We start from the raw sequence: 17,707 nt of genomic DNA on the forward strand, positions 1-17,707 counted from the left end.
TTCATACAACTAAATCAAATCCAGTCAGCCAGCAATCCCCCATCTTCAGGGGACTGTAATGAAGGGAAGTTAGCATAGATAGCTCTATTTAAAAATACGAGAACAAGGCACTTACAGCCAGCAACAGAAGGTGTAAGCAGTTTCCTTAATTGATAATGTTTTACACCACTTTAAAAGCATATGTGCCTCCAGAAACAGCAGGGTGAGAGAATGGGTTGTCTGCGTGCACGCTCGTATTTTATTTGAGGACAAGCTCTGTAAAGGGGAGCATTGATCGGATCTGCTCCGTCTCTTTTTACTGCCCTGTCGACTCTGCTTTTATCAGGTTTACCTGCATGCTTGGACATACAGATGGGGAACAGATAGCAGTACACCGGGTTTTTCCACAGTCTTGCATTTCAAAATCACCCCTTTACCGAGCTCGTGCTGAAGCGTCTGTGTAGCACTTCATACCCTGTTGAAACCAGAAAGCACTTACTTGTGCCATTCCTTCTGGGTTGCGGGTGTCACGCATGCAGGTTTTTAACTCCTTGACGCATCGCTATATATCTTTGTTAAAATCGTCAGGTGGTGGATAGCGCGGGGCCTGTTACTTACATGGCCTCATGGCGCTGTGTATGGATTGCAGCATTGAAAATATTTATCGAACACCTTACAGAGTGTACAGTTTTTCAGCTCGCATGGATTGTGTATTTTTCTTAGGGATGATTTCCTTTTGGAGGAGTGTGCACGCAACACTGCCAGTAGTTTTAAAAGCACGTTTATGGCGGGCATCATGCATGACTCGAAATACAAGAGGCACACAAGTGGATGCACTGGAGGATAAACACACACGGACACCCATGTTTGTCTTTTTTTTTAACAAAAAGAACGGCCCACAGATGTAGAGTTTCTGCAAACGAATAAAGTAGTTTTCTAAAGATCAGCAGTTGTAACTACGACAACACAGCGCAGACTGCGAGCACAGCTGTGCAGCTCAATTCAATTGTAATTCTAATGGTTCGTGTAGTGCTGTGCGCAGTGGCAGTGAGAAGGCGCTTTGCTGAGGCACTTTTTATAGCATCTGGTACAGGTGTTCCCTGAAGCGACACTACATTTAGCAATTGCAGCTTCTCGTTTGCTGTTTCAGGAAAGTTCCTTTTGAACAAGGATTACAATTTTTATTCTAGCCTGGGCGGTTTTATCGGGATGAAGGGTAAGCGGTTGCAAGTGAGGTGTGGCTGTGAGCAGAAGGCCTCGCAGCGCTGGAAGCACCGCTATTTGAAACTGGAACGCGCCTACGTGCATCTGTCCTGTCAGCGCAACGAGTATTGATGCCAAGAATACCTCGCCGTCCCGCAGCACAGGAGCCGTTTATGACTCAGTGAGTGTTGCCTCCTTTCTGCAGTCTGGCCGCGGGGACATTGAGCGGAGAGCTGGGCACCCTGCCTGCTGCAGTGCGTCCCTTCCGCTGCTGATCACAGGCTATGGCACATGGTCCGCTCTCCTTCCCAGCGCGTTGCACCTCCCATGCCCTTGGCGCTGTGTGACCGTGGGCATCCTCCAGCCAGCCGGCAGCCCCGTTGCCTCGGTTCACATATTAGCGCCTAGTTTCACTCACTGTCAGCAGTAGAACTGCGGCTCCTCCGCTGCCTCGGGTCACATATTAGCGCCTAGTTTCACTCCCCCTCAGCAGTGTTACTGCGGCTCCCCTGCTCCAGCCCTCTCCTCCGTACTAATCCGCAGCAGCAGAGTCCCCAGCGCGGCCAGCACCGCCCCCAGGAGGGGTGCTACAGTGGCAGCGATGGACGAGGCCCGATGACGGACGCCGCCTACAGCCAATAGTCGCCGCCGAACAGCCCCTCTCGTCAATGGCAGGCCTGCATTGTGGGATCTCCCTGCCCAATCCAGTCATCATTATTGTCAGAAACAGTGGTTCCTGTGGAATAATAAAATCATGCGGTGAAGCAATGGGGGGCAAGGCCAAAGATTCGTACCTAAATGTAGTGTGAAGCTCCTGTAATGGAGCGAGCTTGCAGTAACCAGCATCAGTCTGTCTGCAATATTCGTCAATGGAGATGAATCCTGTAATTAGCAGGAATCAACTGATTAGTGAGGCAACAGGGAAAGTGAAGCAGTGTGCAACACTGTCAGGTTCTTACTAGGCCTGGGCGAAAATTTCATTCCGTTTGCGGAAATTTCGATAATTTGACCTTTTCGCGTTCCGCGGAGAGCGCGAAAATGTCAAAATTTCCGCATTCCGCAGCTTGGCGATAATTTGTTTCTTGCTCGCGCTGTAAAATAATACATTCTCGCGCGCGCGCGATCGCCTTACCTGAATCCCTGCGTTCGCCGACAAGTTTACTCGATCCGGTCGCGTTCTCCATGAGATGTTGTATTGTTTTTAGCCATTTGCGCTGTCTCGCGACAGTTCGCGCCCGCAGTGACGTCATGCGTCGCGCGATCACGTCTTTCTTCTCGCGATCATGCACCGCGAGACAACTGAAAACAAGATGGCCGCGCCCGCGAGCAACCACATGGGTAAGTTGGCGAGCCGCAACCATGCAGAAAATCTCGCGCATATGCGGGAAAAAAACTTCCGCATCTTCGCGATATTTCCGCGTGTTTGCGATAATTTTTAACATTTTCGCGATAATTTGCGAAAGTGGATTTCGCAAATTCCGCCCATCCCTAGTTCTTACCTTCAATTAATGGAGTCCTCAAGGCGCGTGATGGTCCACTGCGCGGGCAGCATGACAGTGTTAGTCTGTCTGCTATCGGCCAAATGACAGTGAGCCTGTGCTTACTCGGCCCTTAAATCAATCGTCTATCCGCCGAAAAATGGAGTGACCTGCAGGCATCACAGTCGAATGCCGCAACACCGTATCATCCGGTTTTCGGTTGAAGAAAATAAAAAGTAAGGAAAGACCGGAGAGTGAAGGGTCAACAGATGAGTAAAGAGAAGGTAATTACAGAACAAAGAATAAGATTACGCTGTGGCAAAAAACGGCTGTGGAACAGAAGGGGGGCATTTTTAATAAAGAATACGTGTCCTTTGTGAGTATATGTAAAAAAGCGTTTGCAAAAGTGATTGGTACCGCCTACATCAACACGCAATCATATGGAGGATCGCGTTGTGAATGATAACAAAAAGCGTATGGGAGGACATTTCCCTGTCATAGTTGATGTGCTTTGTTTATTTTCGTAACATATTTAAAGTGTGTATCTTGCAAATGACAAAATTGTATGTAGAAGGTTTCCGAGATTGGGCGCAGACATAATTACACACAGTTTCTGTAACTAATAAGAATTTCATTTGCGTTTTAAAAAGATTTTTTTTTACATGAGCAGTTATAACAGAGACTAATACTCCGTGATTCATCCGGTATGGATGGCATTATGTGTTGGCATTTATTTAATGCGATTTTATATAGCGCAAACATTACCCAAAGGTGTCAGAGCGCTTTACAAAAGAACCAGTTGCGTTACATAAGGACTTTGGATTACATCAGTTACATAAGAGATACAAACAGAAAAAATTGCAAATGTACAAGTTGTAAAATCACTCAAGGAAGAGATATAAACAGAAAACAATTGCAAATGTACAAATTATAAAGTCACTCAAGGAAGAGATACAAACGGATAAACTCTAAAATAACATAGGAATGGTAGTAAGTACAAAGGTCTACTTATACTAGTGGTTAGAGTTCTATATATACAAATATTAAATTCACTCAGGATTACATTTTAACAGCGATTTGGCTTGGACAAGTATATATTACATATTTACATATATATATATATATATATTCACTGAAAAAACCATAGGTTTCACACATGTTATAGTTAGCTGGACATTTTACTGATAAAAAACCAATGAAATTCCCCCGTTATAGTTACTGTAGGCAACTATAACTCACGCGACCGCAATCCTCTGCTGATGCTAATACTGTATTTAGACACTTATTTGCCCATGTCTTCTTCCATTAAATTTTAGCTATACATATATTACAAATATTTTTTTTTCATAAAGACACATATGTCATCAGCAGAGGATTACGGTCGCGTGAGTTATAGTTGCCTACAGTAACTATAACGGGGGAATTTCATTGTTTTTTTATCAGTAAAATGTCCAGCTAACTATAACATGTGTGAAACCTATGGTTTTTTCAGTGAATTAGCAAGGTTTTTTAAATGCTAATTCCTAACTATAACGTGTGTGAAACCTATGGTTTTTTCAGTGAATTTGTACGGTTTTTTAAATGCTAATTTATTTATGTATTATTTTTTATATATTTATTTTACAATAAACTACGTATTAAAAATTAGTATTATTTTTTTTTTTGGTTTTCACCCTGCGAATTATTTTTTTTTTTTTGCAAAAAAAAAATTTGTTTTTTTGTGTTTTTCAGGGTGCGCGCACTGTGCGCGCACCCCCGCGATTTCTTACTAGGCCTGGGTGAAAATTTCATTCCGTTTGCGGAAATTTCGATAATTTGACCTTTTCGCGTTCCGCGGAGAGCGCGAAAATGTCAAAATTTCCGCATTCCGCAGCTTGGCGATAATTTGTTTCTTGCTCGCGCTGTAAAATAATACATTCTCGCGCGCGCGCGATCGCCTTACCTGAATCCCTGCGTTCGCCGACAAGTTTACTCGATCCGGTCGCGTTCTCCATGAGATGTTGTATTGTTTTTAGCCATTTGCGCTGTCTCGCGACAGTTCGCGCCCGCAGTGACGTCATGCGTCGCGCGATCACGTCTTTCTTCTCGCGATCATGCACCGCGAGACAACTGAAAACAAGATGGCCGCGCCCGCGAGCAACCACATGGGTAAGTTGGCGAGCCGCAACCATGCAGAAAATCTCGCGCATATGCGGGAAAAAAACTTCCGCATCTTCGCGATATTTCCGCGTGTTTGCGATAATTTTTAACATTTTCGCGATAATTTGCGAAAGTGGATTTCGCAAATTCCGCCCATCCCTAGTTCTTACCTTCAATTAATGGAGTCCTCAAGGCGCGTGATGGTCCACTGCGCGGGCAGCATGACAGTGTTAGTCTGTCTGCTATCGGCCAAATGACAGTGAGCCTGTGCTTACTCGGCCCTTAAATCAATCGTCTATCCGCCGAAAAATGGAGTGACCTGCAGGCATCACAGTCGAATGCCGCAACACCGTATCATCCGGTTTTCGGTTGAAGAAAATAAAAAGTAAGGAAAGACCGGAGAGTGAAGGGTCAACAGATGAGTAAAGAGAAGGTAATTACAGAACAAAGAATAAGATTACGCTGTGGCAAAAAACGGCTGTGGAACAGAAGGGGGGCATTTTTAATAAAGAATACGTGTCCTTTGTGAGTATATGTAAAAAAGCGTTTGCAAAAGTGATTGGTACCGCCTACATCAACACGCAATCATATGGAGGATCGCGTTGTGAATGATAACAAAAAGCGTATGGGAGGACATTTCCCTGTCATAGTTGATGTGCTTTGTTTATTTTCGTAACATATTTAAAGTGTGTATCTTGCAAATGACAAAATTGTATGTAGAAGGTTTCCGAGATTGGGCGCAGACATAATTACACACAGTTTCTGTAACTAATAAGAATTTCATTTGCGTTTTAAAAAGATTTTTTTTTACATGAGCAGTTATAACAGAGACTAATACTCCGTGATTCATCCGGTATGGATGGCATTATGTGTTGGCATTTATTTAATGCGATTTTATATAGCGCAAACATTACCCAAAGGTGTCAGAGCGCTTTACAAAAGAACCAGTTGCGTTACATAAGGACTTTGGATTACATCAGTTACATAAGAGATACAAACAGAAAAAATTGCAAATGTACAAGTTGTAAAATCACTCAAGGAAGAGATATAAACAGAAAACAATTGCAAATGTACAAATTATAAAGTCACTCAAGGAAGAGATACAAACGGATAAACTCTAAAATAACATAGGAATGGTAGTAAGTACAAAGGTCTACTTATACTAGTGGTTAGAGTTCTATATATACAAATATTAAATTCACTCAGGATTACATTTTAACAGCGATTTGGCTTGGACAAGTATATATTACATATTTACATATATATATATATATATATTCACTGAAAAAACCATAGGTTTCACACATGTTATAGTTAGCTGGACATTTTACTGATAAAAAACCAATGAAATTCCCCCGTTATAGTTACTGTAGGCAACTATAACTCACGCGACCGCAATCCTCTGCTGATGCTAATACTGTATTTAGACACTTATTTGCCCATGTCTTCTTCCATTAAATTTTAGCTATACATATATTACAAATATTTTTTTTTCATAAAGACACATATGTCATCAGCAGAGGATTACGGTCGCGTGAGTTATAGTTGCCTACAGTAACTATAACGGGGGAATTTCATTGTTTTTTTATCAGTAAAATGTCCAGCTAACTATAACATGTGTGAAACCTATGGTTTTTTCAGTGAATTAGCAAGGTTTTTTAAATGCTAATTCCTAACTATAACGTGTGTGAAACCTATGGTTTTTTCAGTGAATTTGTACGGTTTTTTAAATGCTAATTTATTTATGTATTATTTTTTATATATTTATTTTACAATAAACTACGTATTAAAAATTAGTATTATTTTTTTTTTTGGTTTTCACCCTGCGAATTTTTTTTTTTTTTTTGCAAAAAAAAAATTTTTTTTTTTGTGTTTTTCAGGGTGCGCGCACCCCCGCGATTTTTAAAAAAAAAAAATTTTTTTTTTTGCCTTCGGGGACCCCCTGACAAAGGCTAGGGGGTCAGGAACTCTCTACCCTGCCCCCTTTTCACGTTCGCCACCTTCCTTTTTCACTCTCGCACTGAAAACAAACAAAATGGCGGCCGACACTTCCTGATTTCGACCGATTCGAACGTTGACTAACATGTAACCACCAATTAGAATTGCGCTCGCGCACGTTAGGGTGCTCGCACGGTGCTCGCACGGTGCGCGCACCCTGCGCGCATATATATATATATATGCTTTTAAATGCTATTTTCTCCGGAAATACTGAACAGATTTACACCAGACCTACAAAAGGCACTTCCTTGACCTAGGGACTACCTCTCTGCCAAATTTTGAGTAATTCTGTTCAGCCGTTCGGGCTGTAGCTCGTTCTAAAGGTCCTATGGAAAAATGCATGGGAAAAACGCGTTTTGGGACCCCCCTTTTATCTCAGCCCCCGCTTGACGGATCCCCCCGAGACTTTCAGGGTAGGAGCGGAGCGTAGCGCCCCACCTATTTTGAGAAATTCGCGAGGATTCGTCGACCGGCGCCAAAGTTATTCAAAATAGAATGTTGAGGTTTTCCTATGGAAACGTGGTCCTAACTATAACTACCTACTGGCGACCGCCAGTAGGTAGTATATATATATATATTCATGAGTTACAGCATCATGGCTCAGGCATAGGAAAAAAGCCGGCAAGGGGAGAGAAGTTTAGGGGAGAGAGGAAAGGAATAGGGGAGGTAGAAAGAGAGTGAGGGAGGGAAGAGGTATGGGAGGGGGTGATGAGTGATGGGATCAGGGGCATCAGCATTATTCACAAACGATGAGAAGATAGACGATCGAAAGGTCACCCAGCTAGAGACCGGCGGGACCAGAGGTACGGACCAAGGTCGCTAAGATGGCGGATAGGACAAGAGTGTCTTTAGGAGATGGTCCCAAAATGGCGGGGTGCATATGAGTTCTAGTCCAAAAGTCTACACTCTACGTACACTTCCTGCCTCTGCACACTCTACATACAAGTCCTACCTCTCTACATTCTATGTACACCTTGTGCCTCTGTACATTCTACATACAGCTCCTGCCGCTGTATATTTTATGTACACCATCTGCCTCTGCACATTCTACGTACACCTCCTGCCTCTGTACATTCTATGTACACCTCCTGCTTCTGTACATTCTACACACACCTCCTGCCTCTGCACATTCTATGTACTACTCCTGCGTGTGTACATTCTATGTACACCTCCCGCCTCTGTACATTCTACGTACACTTCCTGCCCCTTTACATTCTACGTACACCTCCTGCCTCTGCACATTCTAACTACACCTCCTGCCTCTGTACATTCTAAGTACACCTCCTGCCTCATTACACTGTATGTACACCTTCTGCCTCTGTACATTCTACGTACCCCTCCTACTTCTGCACATTCTACGTCCATCTACTGCCTTTGTACATTCTATGTACACCTCCTGCCTCTGCATGCTCTATGTACACATCCTATCTGTGTACGTTCTACATACACCTCCTGCCTCCATAAGCTGTACGTCTACCTCCTCCCTCTTCCCTCGCTGTGCATACTCCCCCTCTTCCCTCTATGCACACTCCTCCCTCTTTCCTCTCTGTGCACACTCCTCTCTGTGCTCTCTGTGCACACTCCTACCTCTTCCTTCTGTGTCCAATCCTGCCTCTTAACTCTGTGCACACTCCTCCCTCTTTCCTCTCTGTGCACACTCCTCAATCAATCAATCATTTGTAAAGCGCGCTACTCACCCATGAGGGTCTCAAGGCACTGAGGGGGAGAGCAGCTATTGCTCGAATATCCAGGTCGTGAGGAGTCTCCTGAAGGTCAGCAGGTCCTGGGTCTGTCGCAGGTGGATGGGGAGGGTGTTCCATGTCTTGGCGGCGAGGTGGGAGAAGGATTTGCCTCCAGTGGTTGTTTGGTGGATGAGCGGGACGGTGGCGAGGGCGAGGTCAGCGGAGCGGAGCTGGCGGTTTGGGGTGTAGAAGGTGAGTCGTTTGTTGAGCTATGTTGGTCCGGTGTTGTGGAGTGCTTTTTCGAGCGTGGATGAGGAGCTTGAAGGTGATCCTCTTGTTGACGGGGAGCCAGTGGAGGTCCCTCAGGTGGGTGGTGATGTGGCTGTGGCGGGGGATGTCAAGGATGAGGCATGCGGAGGCGTTCTGTATGCGTTGGAGTCTCTTCTGGAGTTTGGCCATGGTTCCCGCGTAGAGGGCGCTGCCGTAGTCCAGTCTGCTGGTGATGAGGGCCTGGGTGACCGTTCTTCTGGTCCACAGTGGGGATCCATCTGTAGATATTGCAAAGCATGCGGAGGGTGTTAAAGCAGGAGGAAGAGACGGCATTGACTTGTTGGGTCATTGACAGAGAAGAGTCCAGGATGAACCCCAGGTTGCGTGCGTGGTCGGTGGGTGTCGGCGCCATTCCCAGCAAGGCCGGCCACCAGGAGTCATCCCAGGCAGAGGGTTGGAGCCGAGGATGAGGACCTCTGTCTTGTCCGAGTTCAGTTTCAGGTGACTGCTCTTCATCCATTCGGTGACGGCCTTCATCCCTTCATGGAAGTTGGTTTTGGCGGTGGCGGGGCTTTGTTGAGGGAGAGGATCAGCTGGGTGTTGTAAGCGTATAAGATTATGTTGAGGTCTGTTGTAAGGATGGTTCTCCGGGGGGCTTCGGAATACGATCCTGACCACCCTTTGACCCACCTCTCCCAGAGTTAGGCCGAGCACTGGCGGGGAGGCCCTTCCTAAAAGGGTCTCGTTCCTAGGATCATACACGCTGAGCTTACACCACTCGACAGAGGGACACCACACAGTAGTTCTTCGTAAACAGTATACTTTTATCTCTGGTTTCTGGGGATCTTTATGATCCGGAATACAGTGGTGGGATCAATATCACCACGTCGGCTGTCTCGTGAGGGGGTATGGGGGTAGCGGGACAGTCTTTAGGTTCAGTGTCTCTGCGGAATATCCTTCGCACAGCTCTCAATCCTCGAGCTGGGGGTTATGGGGGTGGCTCGGTAGCTCCGTCGGTCTTTCGGGATAGGAGTGCTGTGATCCTCTCAGCAGGCACAGGTGGTCTCAGGTTCTCGGGAGCCGCGACGGCGTCAGCAGGGCCCAGATGGTTCAGAGTTCGGGGAGCCGCGACAGCGTCAGCAGGGCTCAGATGGTTCAGGTTCTCGGGAGCCGCGACAGCGTCAGCAGGGCTCAGATGGTTCAGAGTTCGGGGAGCCGCGACAGCGTCAGCAGGGCTCAGATGGCTCAGAGTTCGGGGAGCCGTGACAGTGTCAGCAGGGCTCAGATGGTTCAGAGTTCGGGGAGCCGCGACAGCGTCAGCAGGGCTCAGATGGTTCAGAGTTCGGGGAGCCGCAACAGCGTCAGCAGAGTTCAGATGGTTCCGGGGGTCGGGTAGCATTCTTGGGTTTCAGGGGTCGATCGAGCCGTGACCAGGTCAGCAGGCTCTCGTCGGTCCAGGTCTTCTCTCCCGCCTGTCCCATCAGCACCCCTTGTTATACCTCCCCTCCTCTTTGAAGTCCAGAGTCCTCGCAGAGAGGGGTCTTGGTGCCTGGGGACAGCGCGTCGGGATTTCCTGCCGCTTGGCCCGTTGATCTGTTCAGGTTGGTCTGGGCGGGACCCCAGACGCCCAGCATGCGAGGCGCCCGCTCACCGGGAGCCTGGTGGTCGATCAAAACCCTCCTTGGGGAGGAGATCAGGGGTGTGACAGAGACAGCGCCTCTCTGTCTTGCTTGGGGGGTTCCTCGCTCCTGTGGCCGGGCATGCGTGGTAGTGTCTAGGTTTGGCTGGGGCTCCAGCCGGTCATTGGGTACATGGGGCCCTGGTGTCCGGAAGTCCGTGGTACTGGAGGATCAGGTGGGGTGCCGGGGTGGCTTGCTGGTCGGGAGGGCCCAAGCCACGAGGCCGGTCTCACACGTGCCCCCCCCAGCTGAAAGGCGGGGAGAACTACCCATCCACTTGGTGGTTCTCCTCGCTGAAGCGGAAGAATCGGGACAGGCCGTCAGCGTTGGCGTGGTCAGTTCCGGGGCGATGCTCCACAGTGAAGCCAATCCCCTGGAGGGAGATTGACCAGCGTAGTAGCTTGGGGTTCTCTCCTCACATCTGCATCAGCCACCGTAAGGGTCGATGATCCGTCTGAACTCGGAAGTGGGTTCCGAACAAGTAGGGCCGCAGCTTCTTGAGGGCCCAGACTACAGCGAAGGTCTCTCTCTCCACGGTGCTCCACCGCTGTTCCCGAGGGAGTAACCTTTGGCTGATGAAGGCTATGGGCTGATCTATGCCCTTGTCGTTGAACTGCGAGAGGACGGCCTCGATGCCGTGCTCCGAGGCGTCCGTTTGGACCACAAATTCTTGAGAGTAGTCGGGGGCTTTGAGTACTGGTGCAGTACATATAGCGGTTTTCAAGGCGTCAAACGCTTCTTGGCACGGAGGTGTCCACTGTACCTTCTTTGGGTGCTTTTTGGAGGTTGTTAGAAGGTGACCTCAGAGGGGCCCGGAGGGGGCCCTGGCTGCCCTGAGACCCACCCTCGAGGTATCGTAGCCGGGCACTGGCGGGAGACTCCTCAGGGGAGGAACCTCGTATCTAGGATCGCACACTCGGCACCGCACGACAGAGAGATACCACACGAGGAGTTCTTAAGAGCAAATCTTTATCAGATCGGAGTGGTAAGATCTTTATGATCAGCAAGGCAAAATATATACAAGTAGAGCGCGGGCTCACAAAGTCTTGGAGGGGGGTTAGGAGGTAGCGGGACAGTCTTTGGGGGTATGGATCAAATGCAGGAGTGTATCCGGCGCACAGCTCACAATCCTCGAGCTAGGGGATACGCTTGTCGTCGTGGGGTCCGGCGGGACCAAGGGAGTCTGTGGGCGCTGCGAGATACTCAGCAGGCTCGAGTACAAGTTCGGAGGTCTTACGATCTTCGGGGAGCCGCGAGTCACTCAGCAGGGCTCAAGCACAAGTTCGGAGGTCTTACGATCTTCAGGGAGCCGCGAGTCACTCAGCAGGGCTCAAGCACAAGTTCGGAGGTCTTACGATCTTCAGGGAGCCGCGAGTCACTCAGCAAGGCTCAAGCACAAGTTCGGGGTTTTGACGATCTTCAGGGAGCCGCGAGTCACTCAGCAGGGCTCATGTGTTTCCAAGGCGAATCTGCCGGACAGTCCCAGAGCACCCCTTGTTATAGGGCGACTCCTCTTTGATGTCCGGAGTCTGTGCAGGCAGGGGTCTTGTCACCTGGGGGTCGCTTGTTGGGGGTTTCCTGCCATTGTCCTTTGATCCTTTCAGGGCCGGGCCGGGAGGAGCCCCAGACACCCAGCAGGCGTGGAGCCAGCCCTCGGGGAGGCCGACGGGTCGATCGAAACCCACCTTCCCAGGGAAGCGCAGAGGTGTGATGGAAACTGCTCCTCCCTTTCTCATCCCAAGGGGAGCGCGATGTCCTCCAGCCGGAGAGGCGCCTGTGGCTAGGGTCGCGCTGGGGCCGGGCGGCCATCTTGGTGCATGAAGTGGGCACGCGGGCCCGGGGTGGCCGAAGGAGGAAGGCCACGGACGGGGGAAGTCCGGGTCGGGTGTGTGTGTTCTGGTGGGAAGGATCGGCTAGGCCAGGGGCTCGGGGCTGGTGTGAGGTGCAGGGGTCAGGTCTGACTATGTTACGAGGGCCGGGTCTAACACGCGTCCCCCCCAGCTGAAAGCCGGACAGAACTACCCATCTTCTTGAGGGTTCTCTTCGCTGAGGCGGAAGAATCGGGAGAGGCCATCGGCGTTGGCGTGGTCCGTACCAGGGCGATGTTCCACGGTGAAATCCATCCCCTGGAGGGAGATTGACCACCGCAGAAGCTTGGGGTTTTCTCCTCGCATCTGCAAGAGCCATCGCAAGGGGCGATGGTCGGTGTGAGACCGGCCTCACGGCGTAGGCCCTCCCGATCATCCAGCCAACCTACAACCACCCCCAAGACACGGCATCTACGACTCCGGCCGCCCCAACCACACAGACCCGAGGGCCGGCCAGAGCCCCCGACAGACTCGACACCCTACCACGCATGTCTGACCGAGGGAGCGGGAACCCCCGAGCCAGACCCAGAGGCGCCAGCCCAGTCACACCTCGGGTCGCCTTCCCCCGGGAGGACTCGATCGGCCACCAGGCCCCTGGGGAGCAGGCGCCTCGCCTGCCGAGCGTCTGGGGTCCCGCCCAGACCCACCTGAAAGGACCAAAGAAACGAGCGGCAGGAAATCCCGCCGAACCCCCTCAGTCACCCAAGGCCCCTCTCTGCGAGGACTCCGGACGTCAAAGGGCAGGGGGAGTATAATAAGGGGTGCCGGAGGAACGAATGGCAGAGAAGACCTGGAACCATCGAAGCCTGCTGACGCTGTCGCGGCTCCCGAATACCGAACCACCTGGGCCTGCTGAGTGACTCGCGGCCCCCAGCCATTGAACCATCTGAGCCCTGTCGACGAGATCGCGGCTCCCGAACTCCGAACCACCTGGGCCTGCTGAGTGACTCGCGGCCCCGACCCTCGAACCACCTGAGCCCTGCTGACGAGGTCGCGGCTCCCGAACTCAGACTACCTGTGCCTGCTGAGTGACTCGCGGCTTTCCCCTCGAGGACGAATTGGCAAGAGATCGCCCAGAGAAACAACACCCTCCAGCTCGAGGATTGTGAGCTATCCGCAGGGTACTTTGCAGAGACACTACCTTCACAGACTGTCCCGCTACCCCCATTCCCCTACCACCGATTTGTAGTCTCTGGTGCCGCTGATGTACTACTTACACCTTGGATCATAAAGATCCCTTGAAACCTTCGATAAAAGAACCTATCGTCCTACAAAGAATATGTGTGGTGTTCCTCTGTTCGTAGTGTAAGCTCAGGGTGTGCGCGCCTGGTTCGGCCTACTTGGGAGAGGTGGGTCAAAGGGGTGGGCAAGACGTGTATCGAACCCCCCTACGGCGAACGCCTTTCCAACATTTGGTGGCAGACGACGGGATCCGAGCCGACACCGAAAGAGAGCGTGCAGTGAACGACTGACGCACTACCAAACAGAGATGGAAGGAGAAACCTCCCTGGGTGCCGCAGGTACCGAAATGAGCCCGACGTTCCGAGAGGATCAATTGGACTATTATACGCATAGAGAATTAAAACAATTTTGCAAAGACCTTGGAATCGCTACCACCGGATTAAGCACAAAGGAAGACTTCTAGAAAGTATTGAAGACCTGGGTCGAGACGGGGGCGCCCCCGACCCAAACAGAAGGAGACTCCGCCCATGAACCACCAAGCATCCCGATGAGAAACAGCGGGCCAGAGGGGAACCTGTCCCCCGAGGAACTAGCAGACCGAGAGAGAGGCCGCAACCACGAACTTGAACTGGCCAAGCTGAAGATCGAGGGAGAAATAAAACTGGCCGAGAAAAAGTTAGCCGTCGAGCAGCTACGGCTACAAGGGGAACTCGAGGAAAAGAGACGCCAAAGAGAGCACGACGAAAAGAAACTCCAGCTGGAACACGAACGCAGCCTGAAAGAGATCGAGTTGAGGGCTAAAAGCGAAGAGTCACGACCTTCCGGGAATCTACCATCTGCTCCCTCCGTGGAGGCCAAGGTCCACATCCCCAAGGATGTGGTAAAGGAGTATTACAGAAATGACGATATCCAGCAGTGGTTTAAGGCCTACGAAGTCGCCATGACCTCTCACCGAGTCCCACAGAAGGATTGGGGGGCTGGGCTATGGGGCCGGTTCTTAAGCGAAGGAAGAGATACCCTGCTGGACCTGCCCTCCACGGTCATGAACTCCTACAGCCACATGAAAGAAGCCCTCGTGGGCCGGTACGGACTCACCCCCGAGATGTACCGGCAACGGTTCCGAGATTGCAAAAAGATACCGGGCACCACATGGGTAGAATACGTGAACTTTTACAGCCGGGCCTTGGACGGGTGGATCAAGGGCAGCAAGGTCTCCACCTTCGAGGAGCTGTTTGACCTGATCGCCTGGGAACATTTAGCGGCCAACTGCTTTGTAGAACTGCGCCAACATCTCCTGGACAGTAAACTCACCGACCCTCGAAAGCTGGCCGCCGAGGCTGACCGTTGGGTGAACACCCGGGCCACCCGAGGCCCCGTGGGAGACTACGGTCGCCACAGTCAAGGACCCCCCCGCCAGAGGGGCGGAGGAAACCACGGCCGACCGAGAGACTTCCCAGGGGGGCCCCCGCACAGCCCTTCCAGCAGCCCACCAGCGGCAGGTCCGGCCCCATCCCCAGCCAGCACCGGAGCCCCGGGGCGGCTAGGGCCACGAACCAGGATCACCTGCTTCCGCTGCCAACAGCCCGGACACTACGCCAATGACCCCCAGTGTCCCCAGTATCAACGAACCGCAACGACCAACCCCCCGGCCCGGCAGATGGCCTCCGTGGCCCTAGGGGAAGAGATGGAGGACTCCGAAGAGTGGGAACCAGCTGCCATGGCCCTGGTCTCCCTTGGTGATTGAGAAATGGTTCCCGGGACACCCTTGCCCGCCAACACGAAGAAGAACCGACAGCAGGTGACCATCAACGGCCACCGAGTCGAGGGCCTCCGCGATACCGGGGCAAGTGTCACCGCGGTCCACCGCAACCTAATCTCTGAAGACCAGATCCTACCCGGTGCCCTCTGTCCGGTCATATCCTCCGACAATTCCGAGAGTCTCTGCCAGATGGCTCTGGTGCCTTTCGAGTGGGGAGGAGTCTCCGGAGAATTGAAGGCAGCCGTCCGAACATCACAGCCCGTAGACTGCCTCCTGGGCAACGACCTTGAGAGTTCTCCGTGGGGGCAAGTGGAACGAAGAGCCCATCTCGAGATGATGGGCCTACCCGAATGGGTCTGCGCCACCACGCGCTCCATGACCGCGCGATTGCCCCTCTCCGAGGGCGGGGAGGCCCTCCCACCGAACATGGTCCCCGAGAATCGGGACACCCTACCAGAAACAGACAACCCTCCTTCGGAAGGAGAAGAAGACGTTAACCCGGAAGAAGGGCCGGAATCTTCCACCCCTGAGGCACTGACTGAGCTCGGAGAACTGCCCGAGATGGCCCAGTGGCGCTGTGAGGGAGGTCCCTCCCGGGAAGAGTTCTGCCAGGAACAGGCCACCTGCCCTTCCCTCGTGGGACTCCGACAACAAGCCGAAGCACAGACCGCCGGTGACCGGACCGGAAACCACTGGGTCTATTGGGACAATGGCCTCCTATACAGCGAACAAAAGTCAGCCGAGCTAGGCGCAGCCCGAGTACTGGTAGTACCCCTGCGCTTACGAAGCCTCCTCCTGGGCCTGGCCCACGATGTACCCTTGGCAGGGCACTTAGGCCAAGACAAAACATATCAGCGATTAGTTACCCACTTCTATTGGCCCAAGATGCGAGCAAATGTCGAAGTCCACTGTAAATCCTGCCTCACGTGCCAGGGCAGTGGGAAAAGTGGCGGAAAGCGCAAGGCTCCATTACAACCCTTTCCCGTTGTGAGTACCCCGTTTGAGCGGGTCGGCATCGACATCGTGGGACCCTTGGATCCGAAGACCGCCCAGGGCCACAGATTCATCCTCGTCCTGGTGGACCATGCCACCCGCTACCCCGAGGCCATTCCCCTCCGCACCGTGACGGCTCCCGTGGTAGGCCGGGCTCTCATGGGGATCTTCTCCCGTGTCGGATTTCCTCGCGAGGTTGTGAGTGATCGCTGCACGAACTTCATATCCCGCTACATGAAGTCCCTGTGGCAGCAGTGCGGAGTAACATATAAGTTCACGACCCCCTACCACCCCCAGGGCAACGGCCTGGTGGAGCGCTTCAACCGAACCCTGAAGGGGATGATCCCGGGCCTCGAGGAGCCCCTGCGCCGAAGATGGGACGTCCTCCTCCCTTGCCTCCTGTTCGCGTACCGGGAAGTTCCCCAAAAGTCCCTGGGGTTAAGCCCATTCGAACTACTATACGGACACCCCGTCCGGGGGCCCCTGAGCCTGGTCAAAGAGGGCTGGGAGACAAGCCCCCGGGGGACCCCCCCTGATGTGTTCCGCTACATCCTGGCGCTCCGCAACCAGACCCGGAAGTTCAGAGAACTCGCGGAGGCTAACCTCGAGGCCAGCCAAGAAGAAATGAAGTGCTGGTATGACCAGAACGCAACTCTGGTCGAGTTCCAGCCGGGCCAGCAGGTTTGGGTCATGGCCCCGGTGAAACCCTGCGCCCTACAGGACAAATGGACTGGCCCCTTCAAGGTGATCGAGCGAAAGAGTCAGGTCACGTACCTGATCGATGTACAGTCCCCACGGAACCCCCTCCGGGTTCTCCACGTGAACCGTCTCAAGCCCCACTTTGTGAGAACGGAGTTGAGTTTGCTACTGGCCACCGACGATGGGGCGGAAGAAGACACTGAACCCCTGCCCGACCCCCTGTGCGCTAAAGAACTGGATGGTTCCGTGGAGGGAGTGAAACTGTCGACCACTCTCACTCCCCAACAGTCCGACGACTGTCACCAGCTGCTCAGACAATTCGCGGACCTCTTCTCCCTCATCCCAAGAGTCACCGACTGGTGTGTCCACGACGTGGACACCGGCGACAGCCCACCTGTGAGACACCGAGCCTACCGGGTGCCTGACCGGGTCCGCACCTGCATCAAGACCGAAGTACAGAAGATGTTAACCCTTGGAGTGATCGAACCCTCCGATAGCCCCTGGGCCAGCACGGTAGTCCTGGTCCCGAAAGCGGCTGCCCCTGGGGTCGCCCCCGAACTAAGATTCTGTGTGGACTACCGGGGGCTCAATGCGGTCACCCGAGCGGACGCTCATCCTATCCCCCGCGCCGACGAGCTCATCGACCGCCTTGGGGCCGCCCGTTTCCTCAGCACCTTCGACCTGACCTGTGGCTACTGGCAGATTGCGCTCACGGAGGGAGCAAAAGAACGCTCCGCCTTCTCCACACCCGATGGACACTACCGCTTCAGGGTCATGC

The sequence above is a fragment of the Triturus cristatus genome, chromosome 4_1 (assembly GCF_964204655.1).
Source record: "Triturus cristatus chromosome 4_1, aTriCri1.1, whole genome shotgun sequence".
NCBI lineage: Eukaryota > Metazoa > Chordata > Amphibia > Caudata > Salamandridae > Triturus > Triturus cristatus.